The following is a 26,017-nucleotide window of genomic DNA, read 5'->3' on the forward strand; positions in this document are numbered from 1 at the left end:
ACACAAAAACTAAAGGAGTTCATCATCATTAAACCAGCCTTACAAGAATGTTAAAGGAATTTCTTTAAGCTGGAAAGAAAGGTCACTAATTAGTAACAAGAACACATCTGAAACTATAAATCTCACTGTAAAGGTAAATATTAGTAAAGGCAGTGGATTAGTTACTTATAAAACTAGTATGAAGTTTAAAAGACAAAAGTAGTAAAAATAACTATGATTACAACAATTAGTTAAGGGACACACAAGATAAAAAGATGTAAAATATGACATCAAAAACATAAAACATGGTGTGGTGGGGAGTAAATATGTTGAGCTTTAAAATTGGATCAAACTTAAGTTGTTATCAACTTAAAATAGACTGTCATAGATATAGGTTGTTATATTGAAGGCTCATGGTAACCACAAAACAAAAATCTATAGGAAATACACAAAAGATAAAAAGAAAGGAATATAAACATACCACTAAAGAAAGTCATCAAACCACAAAGGAAGAGAGCAAGAAAAGAAAGGAACAGAGAGGAACTACAAAAACAGACAGAAAATAGTTAACAAAATAGAAATAAGCACATACATATCAATATTTACTTTAAACGTAAATGGGCTAAATTCTCCAATCAAAAGACATAGAGTAGCAGAATAAATGTTTTTTAAAAGACTCATCTATATGCTGTCTATAGTAGACTCATTTTGGATTTAAGGACACACACAGACTGAAAGTGAAGGAATGGAAAAAATATACCATGCAAATGGAAATCAAAAGAAAGCTGGAATAGCTATACTTATATCAGAAAAAATAAAGACTTTAAAATAAAGACCTTAATAAGAGACAAAGAAGGGTGTTATATAATGATAAAGGGGTCAATTCAATAAGAGGATATACCATTTGTAAACATTTATGCACCTAACATAGGAGCACCTAAATATATAAAGCAAAAAATAACAGACAGAAGGGAGAAATAGACAGCAATAGAATAATATTAGGGGACTTTAATATCCCATTTACATCACTGTATAGATCATCCAGACAGAAAATCAATATGGAAACATAGGCTTTAAACAACACATTAGATCAGATGAATTTAACAGATATTTGCAGAACATTCCTTCCAAAAGCAACAGAATTTACATTCTTCTCAAGTGCACATTTTCCAAGAAAGATCATTTTTTAGGCCACAAAACAAGTGTTAATAAATTTGAGAGGATTGAAATAACATCACACATCTTTTCCAATCATAATAATATGAAACTAGAAATTAAGCATTTGAAGATACCTGGAAAATTCACAAATATGTGGAGATTAAACAACATGCTACTGAACAACTAATGAGTCAAAGAAGAAATCAAAAGAAATTTTAAAAATACCTTGAGACAAATGAAAATGGAAATGTAACATACCAAAATTTATGTAATGCAGCAAAATTTTCTGAGAGGGAAGTTTATAGTGATAAATGCCTACCTCAAGAAACAAAAACATTCTCAAATAAGCAACCTAATTTTACACTTCAAGGAACTAGAAAAATAAGAACAAATGAAGCCCAAAGTTAGTAGATGGAAGGAAATAGCACGAGTAGGGTAAAAATAAATGAAATAGAGACAAATAAACAAACAAAAAACAACAGCAACAAAACCCCAGAATGATCAATGAAACTAAGAGCTGATTCTTTGAAACAATAAACAAAATTGATGAATCTTTAGACACACCAAGAAAAAAAAAGAGAATTAAAACAAATAAAATAAAAATGAAAGAGAAGATATTACAGTTGATACCACAGAAATATGAAAGATCATAAGACACTACTGTGAACAATTATATGTAAACAAGTGGGACAACTTAGAAGAAATGGATAAATTCCTAGATACATAGAACATACCAGGACTGAATAATGATGAAATAGAAAATCTGAACAAACTAACTACTAGTAAGGAGATTGAATCAGTAATCAAAAACCTCCCAAGCCACAAAAGTCCAGGACCAGATTGTTCACTGGTGAATTCTACTGAACATTCAAAGAATTAATACCAATTCTTCTCAAACTAGAAACTCTCCAAAACTCAAACTCTTCAAAGAGAAAAGGTAGGAACTATTCGAAATTCATTTAATGAGGCTAACGTTACCCTCACACCAAAACCAGACAAAGATGCCACAAGAAAAAAAAAATTACAGGCCAATATCCCTCAACAATGATGCAAAAATCCTCAACAAAATATTAGCACACCAGATCCAACAATACATTAAAAGGCTTATACACCATGATTAAATGGGATTTATTCCAGGGATGCAAAGATGGTTTAATATCTGCAAATCAGTCAATGTGATACACCACATTAAGAAAATAAAACATAAAAGTCATATGATCATCTCAATATATGTAGAAAAAGAATTTGGCAAAATTTAATATCAATTTATGATAAAAACTCTCAACAAAGCATGTTAAAGGGAGTGAACCTCAATATGATAAAGTCCACATATGACAAGCCTACATCCAACATCATATTCAATGGTGAAAAGCTGAAAGCTTTTCCTATAAGATCAGGAACAAGACAAGAAGGACCCCCTCACCACTTTTATTCAACACAGTATTGGAAGTCCTAGCCATAACAATTAGGCAAGCAAAAAAAAAAAAAAAAAAAAAGGACATCCAAATGGAAAAGGAAGAAGTGAAACTCTCAGTACTTGCAAAAACATTATATTATATATAATATATATTATATGAAAGTCCTAAAGAATTCATCAGAAAACTATGAAAACTAATAAACATACAATAAAATTGCAGAATACAACATCAATACATAAAAATCTGTTGTGTTTCTCTATACTAATAACAAACTATCAAAAAGAAAAATTAAGAAAACAATCTGATTTAAAATTGCATCAAAAAGAATAAAACACCTAAGAATAAATTTAACCAAGGAAGTGAAAAACATGCATATTGAAAACTATAAGACATTAATGAAATAAGTTGAAGAAGATACAAATAAATGGAAAGATAGTCTGTGTTCATAGACTGGAAGAATTAACACTGTTAAAATGTCCATACTTTCCAAAGCAATACACATATTCAATGCAATCCCTATCAAAATTCCAATGACATTTTTCATGGGAATAGAACAAACCATCCTAAAATTTGTATGGAACCACAAAAGACTGCAAGTAGCCAAAGCAATCTCAAGAAAGAAAAACAAAGTTGAAGGCATCATGCTCCCTGATTTCAAACTACATTATAAAGCTATAGACTGGCATACAAACAGACACATAGATCAATGGAACAAAATAGAGAACCCAGAAATAAACCCATGCACATATGGCCAACTAATTTATGACAAAGAAAGAAAAAATATACAACAAGGAAAGGACAGTCTCTTCAATCAATGTTGTTGAGAGAATTGGATAGCTATAAGCAAAACAAAAAAAAAGACCATTATCTTACACCATAAGCAAAAATTAACCCAGAGTGGATTAAAGATTTGAACATAAATCCTGAAACAGTGAAACTCCTAGAAGGAAACATAACGGGTAAGTTCCTTGATGAAGATCTTGGTGATAATTTTTTTAATCCAACACCAAAAACAAAAGCAACAAAAGCAAAAATAAACAAGTGGGACTCCATCAAACTAAAATCTTCTGCACAGCAAATGAAACCATAATCAAAATGAAAAGGCAACCTACTGATTGGGAGAAAATATTTGCAAATCATATATCTGATAAGGGGCTAATATCCAAAATATATAAGAACTCATAAAAGTCAATAGCAAAAACAAACAAACAAACAAATAAACAAACCAAACAATCTAGTTAAAAAATGGACAGAAGATCTGAATGGATGTTTTTCCAAGGAAAACATATGGATAGCCGACAGGTACAAGCAAAGATGCTCAACATCATTAATCATCAGGGAAATGCAATCGAAACCACAGAGACATCACCTCACAGCTCTTAAAATGGCTATTATCAAAAGGAGAAGAAACAAGTGTTGGCAAAGATGTGGAAAAAAGGGAACCCTTGTGCTCTGTTGGTGGGAATGTAAATTGGTGCAGCCACTATGGAAAATAGTATGGATGTTCCTAAAAAAATTAAAAGTAGAACTACCATATGATCCAGCAATTCCACTTCTGAGTATTTATCCAAAAAAGCCCAAAAACACTAATTTGAAAAGATATATGCACCCCCATATTCATTGGCACATTATTTAGAATAGATAAGATGTGGAAACAACCTAGATGTCCACTGATGGATGAATGGATATAGAAGAACTGGTATATATATACAATGGAATGTTATCCAGTCATAAAAACAAATGAAAGCTTTCCATTTGCAGTAAAATGGATGGACCTCGAGGGCATTATGCTAATGAAATAAATCAGAGAAAGACAAACAATGTACAATCTCTCATATGCAAAATCTAAAAAAACAAAACAAAAACAAAACAACTAAGCCCGTAGATACAGAAGACTGATTATTGGTTGTCAGAGGCAGGGGGTGTGTGGGGGATGGAAGTGGGAGAAGAGGATGAACTGGTGTGTGTGTATTTAGTTTAAATAAATTGAAAAAAAAAAAAAAGATCAAGAGGGCTGCCATCAATTCTATCAGATTCCCTAAAAGCAATGTGTCTGGCAGGCCAAATTTTCCTATGGGCTTTGCTCCCACTATTGTTTAGAAGCCAAGAATTAAGTGTAACTATAGAAGCCTAGCTTGTTTTTGGTCATCATATTGTATTATCAGTGTTATGAAATAACGTGAAGTGTTGAGAAAAACAAGCACAGCAAAAGGGAGTTTTCCATAACTTATTTTTATTTCTTCTCTTTTTTTTTAAACATCTTTATTGGAGTATAATTGTCTTACAATGGTGTGTTAGTTTCTGCTTTATAACAAGGTGAATCAGCTATACATATACATATATCCTCATATCTCTTCCCTCTTGCGTCTTATTTCTTCTTTATTGAAGTTAGTCCTGGGGGAAAAGTAAACAAAAGAGGCAAAGTATTTCTTCTATTTTATAAATACAAGTAATACAAAATCTCCTTAATTTGGAGTTAATTTGGCTGAGCACTTCTGGGTGGGGACTTCTGGGAGGTGGTTTGGGATATGCCTTGGTCTGTTTCCTATATAACCAGTTGCAGCTATTAATGATTCCATAACATCAAGGTATAAGACCAAAGAAAAGTTAACTTGATTTTTAATACAGTCTAAACTCATGCTTTTCCATTTTACAGATGAGGAAATGGAGAAAGAGAAGCATTTAGTTTCTTGCCCAAGGTCAGTGGTTACCAGAAGTCCACTCAATTTTGGCAATGAAGACCTTACATTTTTAAGCCCAAAATTCACTTATAAGTACTAAATGTAGAAGTCAGTAACCTCTTTTTTGTTTTTTTTTTTTTTAGTCTTTGCTGTCTTTTACTTCCAATCCTCCCTCATTTTTTCCTGAGGTCCTCTCTTCTCTCATATTTGTGTCCAAACAAATGAAGTAGTATAAACACTCCTTCCAAAGAACTGAATTTGGATCTGTGGCTGAGAGGATGGGATTCCACTGTTTGTTTTTCGTCTCATGTTCACACAAGCCCAGCCCTAGCAGAGGGGAGAAAAAGATGGTGTCTCCATGGATGGATGGTGTCCAGAAGCTGTCATCAGACAAGCTGTATCCTGGGTCTGGGGACATGAGAGGATCTCCAAAGCCCACCCACCAGTAGAGAGTGTTGACTCGCCCTATCCATTTAAACCAGCCTCACCCATTCACACACCACATAACCCATAGGCATTCCAGCTTTGATGTCACATTGCCTAGGGATCATTTCACTCCCATTCAGAGTCTTGGTTTTGTCTGTTTTCTGAAACCAGTCCTACCCTTTGGACTTGCTAACTGAGTTTGGTATCCTCAGCTTGGTTCTCAGCTCTGAAGATGATGATGATAAAATAATAATTCATATTTATCACATACCTACCATGTGCCAGACATGATTATATTATTTGCAATCTTTATAATAATGCTTCATGATACTCAGTTTACAGACAAGGAAACTAAAGGTCACAGTTATGAAATGACTTTCTCAAGGCCATACAGTTTATAAGGGGCTGAGTTGAAATTTGTTCTCAGGGCTTCCTGACACTTAAGCTTTGCCCTTTCTACCAGATCATATCGTTTCTCTACTTCTTGGTTTCCTTGAGAAAGTATTTCCCTTTAGCTCCTACTCTCAGAAGACAAACACTAGATATTGCCCTCATTGGGACCATTCCAGTCCCTAGTAAAACACAATTATAGAAATTTCTTCAATTCTGCCAGACATTGATAATATTGTCTCACTATTTAGTCTAAGTTCTTCCAGACCTGCTGATTATGGGCAAATGGGAGAATATAGTAAGATGTAGGAGGAAGGAGCTGGTTACGAAAGTGATATAGCAGGACTGTGGGGCATGGGAAAGATAGGGAGACAAAACAGTATTCAGTAGCCAGTCAAAGGTTTTTTGTTTTTTTGTTCTTTTTAATGGCACAATAACCCATTAAACTGTGGGACCTTTTTACAATGGGGCCTCATCCAAGGGTGCATATATTTAATCATCGTCCCTCTTCTACCCTACCCTCACAAGGCCCTTGGGCATTCCTAGCCCTGAGAATGTATAGTCTTATTTCATAACTGACTGGTCCCAGAAGACCTGAATACTAGCAAAGGAGCCAGACCACTGGAAGAGGGACAAAGACTAAAAAGTGTGTGGTTATTTTAATGCCTCTACTGAATGGACTGACCAAGGCATTGGAGACCTTTGGTAATGGCACTTAAAGCAATAAATCATATGCAAATTTCAAAGATAATGTTAGATTTCAGGATCATTAGCTCTGGGCCATTTTCACCAAGCATAGTCCAACGGTGGCCTCAAAATAGCTGTTGTCTTTTAATGCCTCCATATGGAGAACAACCACATCTTTTCCAAGTCGTGAGCCACTCCCAGTCTCACACACACACACAAATATTGGCTGCTTTCATCTTAGACAATGTCTTCCTCTGACAGAAAGGAGACCAAGATGATCTCTTCGTCTTGGCCTGATTACATGGATACGGCATGTAGCAAGGACACCTCAAAGTTGACCCACTGCTCCCTAGGACCATCCTGACAAACTAAGGCAGACAAGAGCAATGGAAATTTTGATCCAGTCTACATGGATCCTATTCTGATTATCTAATATCCAAAATGCCCTTGACCACTTTGAAGTCAATTTAGACCACTGCAGTACATTTATGGAAAATACGTTAGGAAATGGAAACCTCTCTTGACCTGGACAAGGCCTGAGATATCCTAAGTTGCCCTCTGGCCATAAAGAAGCCCATGTTGTGTCTGGTCTGAATTAGCAACATGTGGAGGAAGTGATTCTGAAGGTGATGGAACATTAGATTGCTGGTATAATTGCTGCTTTCCGATAGGCTTTTAGTGACATGAGGTTTGTACCGATAGCAAAAGCCAGAGTAATTGCTCAGAAGTGGTCTCTCTGTTGCTTGTTAACTTTATTTCTTTTCCATAATAAGAACAAAATCGTGCAAGCAATCCCTGTTTGGATGGATTTCATCATGTAGTCCTTGATTTTTATTTAATAATGACTAAAAAAAAATTCCATAAACCTGCTTCCTCTGAAGTTAATATCTTGTCTTTTTTATTATTTATGTGAGCTATATGTTCTTTTATTAAAACTTTAAAAAATATTCTCTTTTTTTTACACATCTTTATTGGAGTATAATTGCTTTACAATGGTGTGTTAGTTTCTGCTTTATAACAAAGTGAATCAGCTATACGTACACATATATCCCCATATCTCCTCCCTCTTGCATCTCCCTCCCACCCTCCCTATCCCACCCTGCTAGGTGGTCACAAAGCACCGAGCTGATCTCCCTGTGCTATGTGGCTGTTTCCCACTAGCTATCTATTTTACGTTTGGTAGTGTATATATGTCCATGCCACTCTCTCACTTCGTCCCAGCTTATCCTTCCCTCTCCCCACGTCCTCAACTCCTCCCCATTCTCTACATCTGCATCTTTATTCCTATCTTGCCCCTAGGTTCTTCAGAACCTTTTTTTTTTTTAATATATATTCTCGATTCGCAATTCTCCAGCCTCATTTCCTACTTACCCTCACCTTTCATTCACTGGCAACCCTGGATTGTTTTATTATGTCTCTTCTGTATTATACCTTTTCCCCATTTTATGAATCTGGACACATTTTCTCAATTCTCTCCCGGCTTTCCCCATGAACTGTTTCACAGGGTAGATGCCTAATGGTCCTTCAAAGCCCAATTAAGCTCAAAGAGGGCAGTGGTGGCGACAAAGGTAACTCTCAGTTTCAACAAGAGGTAAAAACCACAGGAGGAAAAATTCTCAACTAACTTCTCAGCTGTCTCTTCATTTATACCGGCTACATAAGTAAGAGTTCAACGAATATTTGACTTATAAAAATTTAAAAAATTCAGATACCACCTTCTTTGTGAAGTTCTAAATCTCTTTAAAATGTCTGGCATACATAAATGTGGACCCAAGAAAGCTTAATATTGAAAGAGTATGGGCTACCATACAGAGAGTGTTACGGCCACCATGGCATGTAGGGTTTTCATAAATAAGAAAAGAACCTTAGTTCTTTGTGTGAAGAGATTTGGAGCAAATGCATTGAGAAATCTAATGGGAACCGAGGTAATGTTTTTTTTTGTTTTTGTTTTTTTTTTGCGGTACGCGGGCCTCTCACTGCTGTGGCCTCTCCCGTTGCGGAGCACAGACTCCGATTGCGCAGGCTCAGCGGCCATGGCTCATGGGCCCAACCACTCTGCGGCATGTGGGATCTTCCCGGACCGGGGCACGCACCCACGTCCCCTGCATCGGCAGGCGGACTCTAACCACTGTGCCACCAGGGAAGCCCCGAGGTAATGTTTTTTAACTGTTGTATTCTAAACTCCATATTTCCATGCCCACTTGGTTTCTAACATATGCTAATATGTATATCATACAGCCCATAGCTGCTTCTACAGCCCTGACCTTGGTTTCTAGCAACTTGAGGAGCAATTGCGTCCCACACTTAGAAACTGAGTGATGAACACATTGCCAGAGGCCATTCTGGGAACACTATTCCATATCTGCAGAAAGTATAAAACTAAATCAGATGAATATAAACACAGCCATCCTGGGTAGCCTTGATCTTTGCACAGCGTGACATCCAAAAGACATAAATCGGACTCAAAAGAGCCTTGAAAAGTAATGTAAGTATTTGGAGTTCTTCTGAGGAGGCAGAGATGAGGAAAAAGATTACAAAATACACTGAATCATAATATTCTTAAACCTCAAAATGTTGATCCACTAAATTCAACCCGTTAGTAAAATGAAATCCTCCAAATGCATGCATTGTTTCCAGTTCCTTAAGACAAGGCTGCATATCTAAATTGGAAACAAATATCTAACGAACAAGAGAGAGAGACAAGTTTAAGGAGTGATGCTGGCCTCGGGGTTCTTGGGTAGCTGCATACCACACCAGACTGGCATTTCCAGAGCGGTCTGTTTGCTACCCTGTATGATGCAGGATGTCCAACAAGCACCTTTCATATCTGTGTCATTGTGACTTTATAATAGGGGACTTTCGCTTGGGAAAGGATAGCTTTCAGGGAAAAAAGGCCTTTCCATGTTACTGTCCCCCTCTTCTCACTAAAGAAATGACTCTCTAACAGATTTTTAAAAATATCTCTTCCAATGCCATTAAATTGTACTTCTAAATAGGAAAAAAAAAAAAAAAAGAACAAAAAGGCAAGTCTCATTTTGCTCTCTTCAGTACTGAAACACTACTTACCTCAACAGAGGCTGTGCAAATGATTATCATTCAGCTAATATATGTTTTCAAATTTTATTTTTATTTTATTTATTTATTTTGCGGTACGCGGGCCCCTCACTGTTGTGGCCTCTCCCGCTGCGGAGCACAGGCTCCAGACACGCAGGCTCAGAGGCCATGGCTCACGGACCCAGCCACTCCGTGGCGTGTGGGATCTTCCCGGACCGGGGCACGAACCCATGTCCCCTGCATCGGCAGGTGGACTCTCAACCACTGCGCCACCAGGGAAGCCCCTGTTTTCAAATTTTAGATTTACACATCAGTTTAAGCAAATACACTCATTACCACTGACAATACTGCCTGATGATGAGACCATGTTGTAGCTCTTTTAATTTTACTTAAACTTGATTTTTAAAGAAACAATGGCTAGATAGGCATTCTATTCTGTCTCTATGGTTTGCCCTTCATAATTTTTGAATGTATCCTTGTGATAAAAATGGATTCACGTCTGTGTTTCAGACATTCAATGTTAGCTTGAAGATAAATAGGTGATGGGTTCTGTGATACACATTCAGTGAGATAGATGGATGGAACACCTACCTGAGAAGATCATCTGGGTTGATGCTTGTGGGGGTCAGGTAAGCCTGAAAGGTCCCACGCTAGCCCTGGGGTATATTGCCAGAATGTAGTGTTGTGAAGCCAGTTGAAAGGAGCCAGAGTAGTAACGGGGAAATGTAAGCAAATAGGATGAACAGGGAAGGGAGGCTGACTATTGAGATTGGTGGCCAGGAGAGGCAGAGATATACAGGGTGAGTGTGAGGTGCAGCCAGGATGGGCAACTATGAACTTTGTCCAAGAGAGAAGTAATGGTTGAAAGTCTTGATATCAGTGTTTCTGAGGTGGATGTCAAGAGCAGAAGGTGGTAACAATCTCTCTCCACCAATGCATTGTGTGACAGAAACTGTCAATTAGGCAACAACCTCTCTTCTCCCCTTCTTGCTAAGTAAAAATATCTCAAACATTAGCTGAGTACTTGAATGCCAAGAATCAAAGACTACATTACCCAGACTCCCTTGAGGTTAGGTGAGACTGTGACTGTCTCAAGTGGATGCTCAAGATGGAGCATCCATCTTGGACCACACATTGAAAGGTTCCACTGGCAGCAGTAATATAAGGTGGAACGATCCGGCTCTGGGCTGCCTAAATTTTTATGAGAAGGAAATATATTTCTTTTGTGCCCCTGTTATTTTGGGTTTTCAGTTGTCTGTAGTCAATACTAAGTAATACAGGTGGAGAGGAAGGAAAGAATGACAGCAAGAGTCAGGACTACGTTGTTTTCAGATCCATAATTGTCATATTTTCTTTTCCTGGTTTCTCTTGCTTTCTTCCTTCTCAAAGAGTAAGGGAATGAAAACATGATGGGAAGCCCTGGATTGACCTGGAGAGAAAGGGCTGAACCAGATGGAGTTTGCAGACTTATTGGTTATTCCTTGTATCTCAATTTGCATTGTAACAGCCTGTGGTACTAAAAGACCATCAAATTTAACAGAAAGATGAACTTCTCCTGACATATCAGGGCCACCTCATTCCTTGGTTAAACTTCAAGGAACACAGACATTTTTCCTAGATTTCTTCTACCTTTCCTCACACCTACTTCCCAGACACCAATAGCACTCCTCGTGCCTCCAAAGTGGGGGGAAGTAGAGTGTAGTAGGTCAGCAGTTGGCAAAGTATAGCTCACACATCAAATCCAGCCCACCACCTGTTTATGTATAGCCTGCAGCTAAGAACAGTCCTGTACATTTTTAAATGGCTAAAAAAGAGATAAAAAGAAGAAGGCTATTTAGTGACACATGAAAATTATGTGAAATTGGTACTCTGGAGCCCACAAGTGAAGTTTTACTGGCATACAGTCATGCTCATTTGTTTACTTATCTGCTGGCCATTTTCACATTCCATCAGCAGAGTTGAGAAGTTGGGCCAGAGACTGTATGGCCTGAAAAACCTAAAATATTTACTCTCTGGCCCTTTACTGAAAAAAAATTGCTAACCCCTGTAGTAGATAAAATCAGCAGATTTGGTTTAAATCCTGGCCCTATCGCTGACTAGCTGAGTTGACCTCGGACACATCTTTTAACCTCTCTTATCTTCAGTTTCCTCATATGTAAAACTTGGGTAATAATACTTTTTTTGATAGAGTTGAGGGAGAAGGAAATGAGATAAACACTTAGGAGGTTGTCTAGCTCAAGGTATGCACTTAAATATGATAGCTACTGTTATCTCTACTCCAGGAAAGCTTGTCTGCTATGAAGATAAACTTTCTCCCTGCATACATGAAAAATTTTTATTTCAGATATAAGTCTTAGTAGTTAATGTTGATTGTAGATTAAAGCAAATGGCACTAGAGTGTAACCCATATACCTGTGCCTCCAAGAGTGTTTTTAAATTTCAACAAGAGCTCTTGACCCATGTAGATCTCCATTTGATAAACTATATTGATGGTACATCTGTTAAACTGTGGGTTCTTGGATATTTCTGGTTTATTCTGAAAGCTATGATTTCACTGGTCCTCAATTACTTATGTGGAGTTTGCTTCCCTCCAACCCCCTTTTTTAATGCCTACATAAACTGACGACATCGTATATTCATTCAGGAAGTATTTATTAGGCTACTACTATGTGGATGAGCGGCACCATGCTAGGTTCTGGAGATCAACTGTAAAAGTGACAGTCATGATCCTTGTCCTTGTGGAGTTTACTGTGTGTAGGAAATGACAGATAAAACCTTTAGGAGAAAAAAACCCTTTTATGGTCAGTTAGGTGATGAATAGATGATTTGGGTGGAATATTATTCATCACTGAACTGAAAAGAAACTTAAGAAGTCTTGATTGATATTTACTTCTATATTCTGTTATTTCTACTGGATCACCTTATGACCATTATAGGATAGCAAGTCTTACTAAATTGTCTTATCTTTTCTCTAAAGATTGTTCTTAGCTAGGTTATAAGAATATTCCAGTGTGCTTAGATAAGGAAAATATTTTAAAAGCACTGATATAATAGTTTTACTGAACGGTAGGTAACATAGCACTTGATGCGATATTCTACACTTCATTTAAGTTAACAAAGCTGGTCTTGGAGCAAACCATGTGGTGGGAATGATTTTCTTCAGGTCTTTGAACTTGGTCTTCCCATGGAATAGAGCGCTTTTGCATTGTACTATTTGGACTCTCAGTCTCACAGAAACCAAGCCAACACACCAACATGGCATTACCATATTTTTGTGTATCAAATTCAAGGTCGTTAGATAACTGCATTTTAAAATCATTAAAATATATTAAATTTTATTCCAATTTGTGGTAATCAGATTAGATGAGACCGTTTTCTTTTAATGTACCGACCGGGAATTCTTTTAATAATTCATTTTTTCTTTTTGGTGAAACTTTTGGCAGTACTAATGATAAAAATAGTTGGAATTCCATTATAATATCATTGGTGTCAGAAAAAAAAAAGAAGAGGAAGACTCTTGAGAGGCACAATTAAAAAAATTTTTTTAAGAGGATGCTTCTGTAGTATGTGCTATGTCTCTTTCTAGTATAATCTCCCATTATCTGCCTGAGAAATCCTAGCCTCTTTCAGGACTTAAAACATTACGTCCTCTACAAAACCTTCCTTGTCCCATTTTTTTCCCTGGCAGAGCTGGTGTCTTCCTGCTCTGCAATTCTGTTACATTTCATTAAAGTGTTCCCCATACTGCAACTGTATTTATATGTTTATACATCTGTCTCTCCCATTAGACCCTGCCATTCCTCAAACATATATACTATATCTTATTTATCTTTGGATCCTCTGCATCTGAAACATTGCCTGACATTTATCAGGGCTCAGTAAGTATTGGATATAAGGAAAGGACCTGATAGGAAATCAATGCTAAATAGAGTTTGCCCAGGGTTCCTCTTGTCAAGATAAAGATCTAGGTCTCCAAGCTGCTCCTCAGATGAGGACAGGGTCCCAGATTCCCTCTCTCACATCCACCATAAATTAAATCTGTGACTGGTACGATTTAATTCTAACTCCTGCTTTCTCCACACCATTCCATTCATCAAAGGCTCCCATCGGTGTTTGCCATCCAGAAAGCATCAGAAAAATTTCTCATTAGCTGATAATCTTATTGCCCTTCATCCTTCCCTCCCCTAACCACTTTCTTTACTCTTAGTGGTTTTTGTCTTTTTTATACTTTCTTATTTTAGTGGGGTCTTGAGAATGAAAGGAGACCAAACAAAAATGCTCTATATACCCACATAAATTAGAAACTCTTGATTTTTAGAAAGATAAATGGAGGGCAGAAAGGATGGGAGAACTCTTCTCACAGCATTTCACTTGAAAATGAAGGTTGAAGTAATCTTTTGTGCAATATTTGTAATTCATGTGATGTGGTATTTTTAAAAAAATTGATATAAATGTCATGTTGTTAATAGAAGTTCAGTGCCCACATAAAGGAAATGGGGTAAACTGAGTCCATTTAATTCTCCACCAGCCAGTGCTAACCTGGCTAAAGTGTTCATTTCAACAGGCATGCATCCAAATGGAAATAGACAGCATGAAAAGTCCAGGAATAATGCCATATAATGAAAAGTTGAAGAAAGAGATGATATGGTGTTAGAAAGCATCTGACTTAACAGTCCAGGATAAGCTCTTTCTAGTATTTGAGGAGTAAGCAGGCAACTTGGGAAACAATTTAGACTTTGAAGTGCCAATGAACTAAGTTTTAAGCTTACTTATCACTTACGAACTCTAGAAATTTGGTTCAGTGAGTTAACCTCTGTTAAGAACCCATCCCCTAATTATAAATTGAGGAAAGAAAACCTTTCATTCCAGGGTTATCTTGGGTATCAAAGGAAATCAGCTTTGTGCTAGGTCAGCTCTGATCTAATTCAGTACCTGGGCACAGATGCATTACCTAATTTAATTTTCATTAAAACCCAGTAAGCAAGCATTGTTCTTTCTGATTTACAAATGAGAAAACCGATGCTTACAGAGCTTAAGGAACTTGCCCATCTTTGTAAATGTGGTTCTACGTAGAGAGTAGGCCTTCAATAAACAACAGCCCATTATTAGCACATGAATGAGGAAGAGGCCTTATTCTAGGTTGTTCCAGCACATGGCATTCCAGCCCATGGAAATTATCAGCTCAAGGAAAATTCTTATTACATTTTAGAGCTATCTAGCAGTGAAACAGTTTTCTCCAAAGCTCGGAAAATTCCTTGTCCTTTGATATGTTCACACTGGGGCTGGCAAAAGTTTCACAGAACCTGGTACCGAGATTTCCTCACTGAGTGGAAGGCAAGACTCCAAGGCATGTCACTGTCTCCAGCTGCTGGCAGTTATGCCATCTAGACACCTGTTACCCAAAAAAATGCACAGTCTGACAACTATGTCGTTCTCCATCCCCTCACCCAGTGGTATCTTCCTTAATAACAGTGTGTCTCTACATGCGGTAATAGCATATCATTTCTTTATTTGTTACATTGTATTTTCTGTCATCCAGATCAGAATGAAAGCTCCATGAGGCCAGGGACTGGGTCCTATTCCCCGCTGAATCCCCAGAGCAGGGGCTGGCCCTCATAGACACTGGTGAATATTTGCTGAATGACTGACTAATGAATGCCCCAAACCATAATGGAAAAGAATATAAAAAACAAGAATGTATACATATGTATAACTGAATGACGTTGCTGCACAACAGAAACTAACACAACATAGTAAAACAACTATACATTAAGTAAAAAAAAAAAAAAAAAAGAATGTCCCACTTAGATCCTCAAATCTATGTATGGACTTAGAAACACATCTTCTCTCTTGCTTGTTCTTTTCCTGGGAATCCTTCGTTCTGACATGATACCATCAGACTGCCACGGACACATTTCAGATAATTCAGTGTTCCCCATGAGGAAGGAGTCCTCCAAAAGAGTTCCCTTGCCATTTTGTGAAAGACCTGAGATCAACTGCTGGTAAACCTGCCAGATCCTGTGCCTGGTACTCTAGCCATTTAGCAGTCCATTTGCCATTGCCATGAACATATGGAAATCTCTTAGGTGTCAACCTACATGGGACAAAGAATATTCTCATCCAATATACAATTCCAAGGACCATGATACTGAAGAAAGAAAAGAGATTGTTTTAGAGAGAAATGACAAATGAGAAGAAATAAATAAAAATCCATTATTGGGACCATTACGTCCCACCCCTGATATTTCCTCCTGTGAGGAGGGACCTCCATTAGGGAGAAATACTCCTAGCCTTTCTCCTCCCTCTAGCTTATTTATCACTGGGAGAAGAGAGTGGCTTTTCTGAGTGGTACGTTTGGGAGAAAGAACCCTTCCTTCCTCTTCTTCTCTTAGGAGATGGCTGCTGAGAGGAACTTGTGCTCTGGCTTGTTCTTTGCCAAATGGTCAGCTTAGCAGTCATGGCTCTGTTCTTGGGGGAAGACTTGATGTTGATCCATTCATTTGTTTGGCTGCATTTTGTCTCTTTTTCAGTTGGTTCTAAGCTTGAACAATAAGAAGGGACAGAATTGATTCATCCCTTCAGATCCTAATAAAATTGAAAAGCAGGACCAAAATATGGTTAAAGTTCTCTCTCTCACCAGGTGGCATGGGACAGGAGAGTTGAGCTCTCTTAGATTTTCCTTTCAGGTCTAGGAAAGTGATGGTTTCCCATGTCTGTTTGTCTCTGTGCTTTTGAGGTGAGGATTTATTGAAAATAGGGTACCAAGGGCTCGAGGATATCTCCTGGAATCTAAGTTAAAAAATTCAGGTGATAGGTAAGGAAGTTACAAATCACTGCTCTCTCCATTGCCAAGTGTGGTTTGAGAATGCCCATGGCCCATCTTGAACTCCTGATAAGAATCTCCTGAGACCTCCAGCATATAGCCGATAACTTAATATTTTCTCCAACTCTCCCCTTCTATGTCTGCGTCTCCTCAGCCGAGGCTATGAGACTTTGAGTCCTGTTACCATCAGCCTAATTGTTTTGCTTTCTTGATCAGATTGCAAAGATGAGCTAAATTCTAGTGGGATCTAACTCTGATTCACAATCGTGTATAACATTTTGACTTTCATTAAACTCTCAGAATGAGGACAGTTCTGATGGTCCCAGATGACGATCCCATTCCTACATCCAACATGTGGTCAAGATGAGGACCCGGAGAGCTTCCTTTTACCCTTTGTCTTGCAGCTTGACTTCCAGTCTCTTCCAACATCTTTGTCCTCTACTGTACTGAATGCTCTGGAACCTGGGATACTTGGTGGACACTAATTAACTTGCTTTAGTCCATCTGCCCCTTGTCTCTTCCTGTACCTAAGTCCAAATCTCCTGATCATTTCTTTCTGTTGCACATCTTACTACTTATTTTAACCATTCTTTCCCTGTATGCTAGAACCACAACTATGGAAGTCTACGTGGAATCTATAGATAAATAATCAATTATTCCTGCCCCATAAGAATAGGAAGAAATGCTTGTGATAATGGGATCGGTAAGGGGTGAAGGATCAAATTCATTAAGCTGAGTGCTTATAGTTTGTGCTATTTTATTTTACTTTTTACTGCAATCACTAATATTTCTTGCTAGTTTGTTTTTAAGGTCGGGAACAGACAGTTGCAAATAGGACTGAGCTATTCACCGGGAAGGGTGGAGACTGAGGCATACAGAGGTAAAGGAAGAAACTCAGTGATTAGATGCGTGTCAAAGGTTTTTGTTTTTTTTTAAGATATACAAAAGGCAAATTTTTCTTAATTACTAATTTGAGCCTGAATAGAAAGATAAAGGCAAGGGTCCTGACAATCTTCACAGCAAACAGCAGGCCAGGCACCATGGCTGGAAGCACAACTAGTTCTCAGAAATGAATTTGTTCGTTTATTGCCTGGGGACCTAGGTACTATGCTATGCACTTTATATACGTTGCCATGTGTAATTTTCACAACCCTCCTGTGAAGTAGGTGTCTTCTTTCTCCAAACAGGGGAAGAAACTGAAGCAGAGAGGAAAAAGTAACTTGCAACGTCAAAGGGCTTGTGAGTGCAGAGGCTAGACTTGAAGGAGCTCTGCCATCCCTAAGGCCAGAAGCCTCGCACCATACCCTTCAACTGATCCCCCTACTTCCTGGGGTTCTCTCATTCATCTTTCTTTTTAATTGAAATACATTAAAATATAACATTGTGTAAGTTTAAGGTGTACAACATGTTGATTTGATACATTATATGTTGTAATATGATTGCCACTGTATCTTTACTTAGCACCTCTGTCACATCACATAATCATCATTTCTTTTTTTTTGGTGACAACGATTAAGATCTAGTCTCTTAGCAAATGTGGTAATTATACTACAGTATCATTGTCTGTATTCACCATACTGTGCATTCAGTCTCCAGAACTTATTTGTCTACTAGTTGTAAGTTTGTACCCTTAGACAACATCTTTGATCCATTCAATCAACCACTACAGATTCCTTGCCCCGTAGAAGGTCACAGCCTGGTGTTCCACAGGAACAATTCAGCCAACAGTCACTGGTGGGGGGACTGGGACCGCCCAGTGCTCTGGGGGTGCTGTCTGCTGGCCCTGATAGGTGGTGGCACAGAAAGCACTTTCCCATGACGTATAATTTTTCCTGGGAGAGAATCCAGGAAGGGCCAAGGATGCTCCTCTTCCTTGGAAATCCCTTCTCCCTGCAAAAAGATGATCGAACACATATGGATGAAGATGATAATGAGGCACCAACAATGAGTCTACATGGGGGCTCACAGCTTGTTGGCAAATATTAGAAACCACCTCCCTAAGACTCCAGCTAAGACATTTCACATGCTTGATTCTCCACAGGTGGGGCATCCATTCTTGCCTGCAACAGCGAGGCAGTGAGACTTCATGACAGTTACATCTTGCTTTATGAAAACTCAAACATACAAAACTGGGTAGTTATTTGCTTTATAAAATTATTCTGCTTACTTAAATAGTCTAGGCAGATCACATAAGGCATAATTTGGATTATGGAAATTCAGTCAGACTCAAATTTGAGACCAAAACATAGAATATAAAATAATAGATAGGCCCAGTCTTACCCACTGAATTGGAAGCTGGTGGTGAGAGAGCGTGACATAAACACAAGATTTTGGAAATATTTGCAACCAAGGTGCAAAGACTAAAATGCATGTCTAATTGCTCTCCTGCATGCGGGGTTGCTGAGGTTTCTAAATCTGCCTTGGCATCCTCTCCTGGCCAAGAACAGTGACATTTTCACCCCTTGCCATCTCACCCTCTAAAATCTGGGGCAGCTAGCAACACTATCCACTCTAGAGCTGGGGAGAAGCAAACCCCATCCAAAAGGCACAACTGGGTTATAACCTCAGGAAGTCTCAGATAGCTGCTTAATTTTTTAAAATCCACACTTAACCCTTGGGCCCCAGGCCGGCACTGGTTCAAAGCAAGGGCACAGAGGAACCATCTGAGCTGTTTGTGTTGCTGCTACTTCGTGAGGATCAGATGAACAGATCACAGCATGCCCCACACTGGTCATACCCTCTCAGCAGGAATTTATTCTCGGCTCTGTTTCACGGATAATAAAACTCACCACTGGTTTTGGGACTGGAAATAGCACATGCCCTTTTTAGAACCTACAAATGGCTCCCAAGAAGCTCATCTCAAATAAAAACCCTGAGCCCCATTTGGAAGATTTTCCAGTGTCAGATCCCCAACCTGCTTATCCATCCAGATAAGGTGTCTTATTTCTCGATTTTATGCATATACTCTTCAGACCTAGACAACACTGCCAACCTCTCCTTTGAAATTAAGCTTTTCTCCCTCCACCATCCTACTAGGAGTTGACTGTCATGAGAACAATGACAACATCTGTCTATTTTTACTTACGCTTGTATCTGCAGTATGTAGCCTACTGTTTGAATCATGCCCCCTGTGACTGTACCACCAGACGTTAACGCAAACTCTAAAGCCATGGTAATCAAACCAGTGTGAAACTGTTGCCCAAATAAACAGATAGATTCCTGGGACAGAAGAGGTAGCCCAGAAACAAACTGAAGGATACATAAAAGTGTAGTGCTGTAATTTGTTCATTTCACACATACTTATTGGGCAAGTGCATGCACCATGCATGACAGTGGGAAAAATTGGTCACTGAGCCAGATATGGTCCTTGCCCTAGTGAAGCTACCAGTGGGTCATGGGAAAGCAGACTTTAAATGGATAGTTTTATTTGTAATAAGTGCTCAAAAAGGATGGATTTTATGCTCCCATCTTAGGAACTTTATAGTGATTGCTCTCTCCATTTGGAATTCTCCTCTCTTTCCCTAAGATAACGGCAGGGCTAGTCCCTCATTTCATTCAGACCTTTATCGAATGTCACCTCCATAGAGAAACCTTCTGTGGCTACCCTTTCCTAAAGATCAGTGCCCAACATCCTCTCCATTGACCCTCTTTACTTTTTATTTTTTGATTACACTTATCTATCTAATAGTATGTCATATAATACTATGTTATGTAATGTGTTTTGTTTGTTTGTTTGTTTGTTTGTTGCCTATCCCTGCCCCTTGAATGAAAGCTCCCTGAGAATAGAAGCATTGTTCACTTTTGTATTATTCCCAGTCCCTGGAACAGTGCTTACCTGGGTGGGGGTAGATATTGATCGAACATATAGTAAGTGAATAAGCATTAGCTTGGTGAGGAAGAGGCTTTTCAATCAGCAGAGAAAGCACACATTAATCAATACATGATTTGGGGATAATTAGTTTTCCGTATACCTCTACATTAATCTACAATGATCAATAAATGCTAGATAGGTTGCTTAGTAAATTTATTAGTGAAGCATATATGAAAAAAAGGAAGACAAGTCATACATATATAGCCAGATGGCTTATCACAAAGTGTAACCATCATCCAGATGTAGAAAGGGAACGTCACAACTCCACAGAGGCACCTCTCGGGATCATGCCAATTATAGTGCCCAACCATTCAAGTTTGTTTGGGATTAACCCAGTTTTAACACTGAATGTCCTGTGTCCTGGTTAACTTCTCAGTCCCAGGTAAATCAGGACAGTTGGCCACTTTATTTCCAGTTCCCACCACACTGTTCTACCAAAGTCTCCTCTCTCCTGATTTCTTTTTTATTTTTCTATTTTTTGGCCACACTGTGTGGAATGTGGGATCTTATTTCCCTGACCAGGGATCGAACCTGCATCCCCTGCACTAGAAGCATGGAGTCTTAGCCACTGGACCACCAGGGAAGTCCCTCCTGATTTCTAACACCATGGATTAGCCTCATCTATTTTTGAACTTCATATAAATGAAATCAAGCAGGTTTTCTGCTCATTTTTTAAGATTAATTCATATTTTGCATGTAGAAGGAACTCATTCATCTCATTGTTATAAAATATTCCATTTATTTATTCCTCCTGCTATGGATGGACGTTTGGATATTTCTGGGTTTTGGCTATTATCAACAAAACTGTTGTGAGTATTCTTGATCATCCCTAGTGGTGAACCTGTGTATGCATCTCTGTTGGGTATATCTATTCCTAAGAATGGAACTGCAAATCATTAGTACAACTTTCTGAAGAAGTTGTACTAATGTATATGCATTCCACCAGGAATGTATGAAGATTCCAGTTTCTCTACAATTGACCAATATTTGGTAGGGTCAGTCCTTTTAATTTTACCTATTCTTCTGAATACGTAGTGGTATCCTACTGCGGCTTTAATTTGTATTTTCTTAGTGATTATTATATGTTTTTAAAAGTCACTGTTCAAATTTTTTGTCTGATTTTCAATAGATTTTTTTCTATTTTCTATTATTTCTATCGATCTTTTCCTTATTCTTATATTCTGGCTATGACTCTTTCGTTGGTAATACAGATTAAAATATATTCTTCAAATCTGTGGCTTGTAGTTCCATTCTCTCAGTAGTGTCCAATGTAGCTGCTTTCCTTTACAAGTAGCGCCTATATTTTCCTGTTTGAGATATCTTTGCCAAAATAAATGGTCCTAAAGATATTCTTCCGTATCTTCAATAGTCTATGTAAAATTGAGCTGTGTATGTGGGTTGAGGTAAGGCTCATGTTTGGGTTTACCATGTTTTATTTTTTCACGTAAATATTAAGTTGATGCAGCATCATTATTGTCAACAATGTCCTCTTTTCACTCTGTCATAAATCAAGTGCCTTTTATGTATAACTCTGTGGAGTCTTGTTCTGTTAAATTGGCCTATTGTCTATTCTTGCACTAATTAATATCTTAATTACAATGCCTTTATAATCAGTTTTGACATCGGATGGTGGAAGTATTTCAAGTTTATTCTGGCTACCTTTGGTTCTTGGCATTTCCATATGAATTTCAAAATTCAGATTCTCAAGTTTCAAAAATAAACCTCCTGGAATTAAGATCAACCCAGAAAAAATCAACACATTTACAACACTGACTCTTCTAATCCATGAAACACGATATAGTCTTCCACTTATCTAGGTTTTATTTCTGTTCTTTCAATATTGTTCTTCTGTATTGTATTAGAAGTCTTGCACTTTGGTTTATTTTTAGGTATTTGAACTTTTTGGATACTATCCTACATGGTATTATTTGGTTAATTCACTTAAAAAATTGTTTGATGCTGGTCTATGGAATACAATTTATTTTTTATGCTGATCTTGTATCCCACCACCTTGCTAAATTTATTTACTAATTCTAATAGTGTGTAGTTTTTTTTTTAATTTCTATGTGTAAAATCATGTTTTTTTCTTCCTTTTTTCCTTCCTTTACTTTCTTCCTTTTTAATCCAGTTGTGTTTATTTTAGGTAGAATGTGTGCCTGTATGTATTTTATTTAGTAATGTATTACAGTGGTCACAGCCTCTAATACAATGTTAAATGGGAATGGAGGGGGCAGAGTCATTACCTTAATCCTGATCTCTGATAAAAATTGTAATAATGGATCATTAGGTATGATGTTTGCCTTTGGTGTTTTGTAGATACTCTTCATCAGATAAGGAGGCTCCTTTTTTAGCTTGTTTGCTAAGAGATTGTTTTTTAAATCACGAATCAATCAGGGTTGAATTTTGTTAACTACTTTTTCTTCATCTATTGAGAAAATTATTTGGTTTTTCTCCTTTATTCTATTAATAGGATGAATTACATCAATTGATTTCTGAATTTTAAACCAACATTTATTCCTAGAATAAGCTGAAAATTGGTCCTAATGTAGTATTTTTTACATATATTCTTGATCTCTGTGTGAAACAATATTTTTTTGAGAAAAATTTACCTGTAATTTTCATTTCTTATAATGTCTTGCCACTTTTGAGAAGTAAAATGATATTGGCCTCATAGTATTAATTAGAAAGTGTTCACTCTATTTTCTGAAAGATCTTATGTAAGATTGTCGTGGTCTTTCCTTTAATATTTGGAACTATTCATCAATGGAGACATCTGGTCTTGGGGTTCTCTTTGGAAGGTTGTGTGTGTGTGTGTGCATGTGTGTGTAAAACAACAACTATTTTATTACCCTAATTTTGTTGGTCAAGAATTCAGGCAAGATGCAGGCGAAGAGCTTTTGTCTGTTCTGTGATGCGTGAGAAAAAAATGCATTCATCATTTATAGCCAGAATTTTAGGAGTATGATTATCATTGAAGATAATGTAGTCAATCTTCTGGAAGTCATCTGGTCTTGGAATTTTCTTTGTGGGAAGTTTCTTTTTTAACTCTGTATAGAGTTCAAATAACTTTTTGAATCTTTGATTTGATGCCTTTCTTCAGTTTTCTGTTATCTCTTCCAACGTTGCTTCTGTTCCATTTTTTAATTCTTTTCCTTCTGGTGTACAAATTATCCAAATATTGCAAATATTAGATCTTCTTAATGTATCTCAGGTGTCTAATATAAACTTTTTTCTCTACATTTTTAGTCTGAATTTTTTTTTTTTTTGCAGTATGTGGGCCTCTCACTGTTGTGGCCTCTCCCGCTGCGGAGCACAGGCTCCGGACGCGCAAGCTCAGCGGCCATGGCTCACGGGTCTAGCCACTCCATGGCATGTAGGATCTTCCTGGACGAGGGCACGAAGCCGTGTCCCCTGCATCGGCAGGCGGACTCTCAATCACTGTGCCACCAGGGAAGCCCTAGTCTGAATATTTTCTACTGACCTATCTTCTGGTTCACCAATCCTCTTTTCTACTGTGTCTAATCTACTCATCTATTAATTAACTCATCTAATCAATCCTTAGTTTTCATATTTTTGGTTCTAGAATTCCCATTAGTCTTTTTTAAAATGAAATTCTCAAGCTTGTCACTTTTTTCCTGTTTTCTCTCTTGATTTTTAATCTTTAGTCATTTTTCCTAACTCCTGGAATGCATGGTAATTTCTTTATTAAGAGTCAAATATTGTGTATGGAAAATTTCAAGATCATATGAGACTCTGGCTGACATATTCTTCCACAGAGAGTTTATTTTTTTCTTTCTGGGAGGCAGAATTGAGTCAGATCTCTTTAATACAGTTGGTAATTGAGTAGTTTGAACACTGGTTTCAATTTTTATGTGGGATGGTCTATTTGTATTTAAAGTTGCTCCTAGGTTGTATCATTTCTATGGTTCTAACTGGAAGTCTGGTGTGTTTACCAGGGCTCCATCTATTTGGTGAGCTCTGACCTTCAATATCTGCCTTCCCAGCTCTATGAGATTACCAAAATCTCTGCTTAGCCTCTCAGCCTATTAGACACCACTTTATACTCTGCTTCTTACTTAGTCTCTTAGCTCTGAGCTGTTTTAGTATTAGTAAATGCCTCAAGGGGAAAACACGTCTAGAATGTCACCTTCACATTAATGTGCTTCTCTTCTCTGCTTTTTTTAAAAAAAAACAGTATCTATTTATTTCTCACAGTGATCTTTTTATTTTTTTATTATTTCTTTATCAAGATATAATTGACATATAACACTATATTAGTTTCAGATGTACAACCTGAATGATTCAATATTTATATATATTGTGAAATGATCACAAGAAGCCTAGTTAACATCTGTCACCATACATAGTCACATTTTTTTCTTGCGATCAGAACTGTTAGGATCTACTCTCTTAGCAACATTCAAACAACCATACAGTATTATTAACTATAGTTATATGCTGTACATTATATCCCCATGACATTTTATAATTAGAAGTTTCTACCTTTTTCCACCCTCACCCATTTTGCCCACTTTCTGCCTCTGGCAGCTACCAAACTGTTCTTTTCTGCTGCTTTGATAGCTTTCCAATGCCTTCAAATGGAACTTTTTCTGAATTGCGACCATTTCATGCTTTCAACTTGCTCATGCCTTTGTCTTGAACTACTGATTCTGTATGTGTACTCATTACTGCTCCTGTTGGCTTCAGATCTTTGCACTCATTCTCCCCCTTTAAGCCCCACCTCACTCTTCAGCCCTGGGGTTTGTGTCTGTTTTCCCAGCCAAGACCATGCTCCACTCCTTGACAAAAATTTCTATTTGATTCTATTCCTTGTTACACTGCCTCAAGCCACCAGCAATGGTGATGAGCAGAACAGATGGGACAACGTGGAATCATGAAGGTGGATGGTTTGGCAGGAATACTGGACATATTCAGCATCCTAAACATTCTCATTCACAAGGACCCAGCTTCTTTCCTATATTTTCCATCCAAGTTCTTCACTGTTTCACTCTTTGTTCTCTACCCAACCCCACTCTAGTACTTCTTTCAAATGGGACTCAAAAGACCATTTGAAGCTCATTCCAGATTATCTTTCTACCTTATCTGCATGTGGATTTGCTTCTTATATGTCATTAACATGTGCTCAAGGGCCCATAACAGGACAACCATGTCCAATCTTAATGGTGACTTCTGCTCTACTGGCCAGATTCTAAACACTTTTTCTTCTCACTTCATTGTATGGATCTCAAGAATATAGAATTTTCATGAAATTTTACTCTATAACACTATATCAGTGTCTTCAACTTATTAATACTTGTTCTTCTAAATCCACAAGATTAAAATATCATATTTCTACACTACATCATAAAGAATATTTATAATAAAAATTAACCATATAATTTTATCTTTAAAACCTTCTAACCTTAAATTATGTACTTAATTTTTAGCCTAGTAAATATCCTTATTCCAGTACAATAAATTCCCTTCAGTTAATGCTATCCATCAAAAGGGGCAATGACATTGAAAGAAT

Source organism: Lagenorhynchus albirostris, chromosome 1 (genome assembly GCF_949774975.1).
Source record: "Lagenorhynchus albirostris chromosome 1, mLagAlb1.1, whole genome shotgun sequence".
Classification (NCBI taxonomy): domain Eukaryota; kingdom Metazoa; phylum Chordata; class Mammalia; order Artiodactyla; family Delphinidae; genus Lagenorhynchus; species Lagenorhynchus albirostris.